General features: G+C 49.8%; 1 non-coding gene across 1 annotated transcript; it reads right to left on the bottom strand.

Moving 5' to 3' along the window:
- Nucleotides 1–230: 230 nt before the first annotated feature.
- Nucleotides 231–302, bottom strand: trnag-ccc (transfer RNA glycine (anticodon CCC)). Its single transcript has one exon. It is a non-coding gene; the product is annotated as a tRNA-Gly (tRNA).
- Between the last annotated feature and the right edge of the window lie 1,018 nt (nt 303–1,320).

Here is a 1,320-nt window from a genome sequence, read left to right as displayed (position 1 = left end):
GAGGGTCGGGAATTCCTTCCCTGACCCACTGACCTGCTCAAAGTAAGTGACGATTAATGAAACGGCGATGGGATCTCTTACCCTCACTCATCGAACGAACTGAATTCAGCAAGATAACCATAGATTAGCATAAGCAGAGCACTCGAGACCTCGAGTTCTGTACAGATCGTCGTTCTGTCAGAGGTTTACTTGTAACAATCACGATGTGGGGAGATTAAAACTCTGGAACCTGCGATGGCCGGGAATCGAACCCGGGTCAACTGCTTGGGAAGCAGCTATGCTCACCACTATACCACCATCGCTGCACTAGTGTGCAGGCCATTCGGGTATTGAACCATCTCCAGTGCTGTTTGACGCTGTGACTCGATCACGATCCGCCGAGATGCTTTCTGACGGGCCATCACTCACTCTGCTGAAGTCCCTCTTCCGTCCAGTTGATGTCGCCACCCTCCAATGGACCTGAGTCACACAGCGCCCAGTGAATGTTCAACCGGGATCACACCGATGTTGGAGTCGAACCTGTAACAGTAGAAGAGCGCTACATCTTTTAGTGTCTCTCTTATCAGTAAATTGGAAAATAAATCCAGATTGGAAATATCCTTTCCAACCATACGCAGTTATGCCCCAATGGGAGCCCTACCTTCGGCCGGCCCTTGACAACAGTAAGTGACGGAATCGCTGGAGAATCCTGAGATCTCTCCAGTCACACAGTGAGGTGATTGTCTGAAAGGCGTCGTTTTAATAGTCAACAAAACAAACATCGGGACAATTCTGAGAGTTCCCCTGTACCCTGACAACCGAATGACTGGTTACATTGTTCGGTAGTCCGAGACCTTGCCTTCCTTGTTAGTATAGTGGTTAGTCTCCCCGGAGGACCGCGGTTCAATTCTCCGAGGGGGAGACGGTTTCTCGGTTTTGAAATATAAATCGGAAAGGAAGAGCAATTTTGAAGTTAACAAAATGTAAACGCAATAAAGAATTTGGTGTTGAAGTGCCAGTTCATTTGACATCGGGAATGTGGAACAGCCCGGTCTGCAGTGAGCCCGGGCTCGCGACAGGCCCCCTAGCGGAAGTGACTTTGCGTTCAGCCTCTTTCCCCAAATATCCCCTCAGCGAGTCTGTACCTCAGCGCCATTTGGTGTTACACTCAGTGACCGAGTCAGTCACTGCGAGCACATTAAACCGGGACTGTTGCTGTCAGATATCAACTACTGCACGGTCAGGTGGTGTCTGCGGGGTTGTGTGGAGAAGACAGGCTCAGGAACAGCTGTAACGCTTTACAGATAAGGATCCCAAATCCTAATCAGCAGGGAAGACTGC

This window comes from Pristis pectinata, chromosome 17 (assembly GCF_009764475.1).
Source record: "Pristis pectinata isolate sPriPec2 chromosome 17, sPriPec2.1.pri, whole genome shotgun sequence".
Classification (NCBI taxonomy): domain Eukaryota; kingdom Metazoa; phylum Chordata; class Chondrichthyes; order Rhinopristiformes; family Pristidae; genus Pristis; species Pristis pectinata.
Note: the sequence above shows the minus strand (reverse complement) of the source record. Positions and strands in the feature narration are given on the sequence as shown.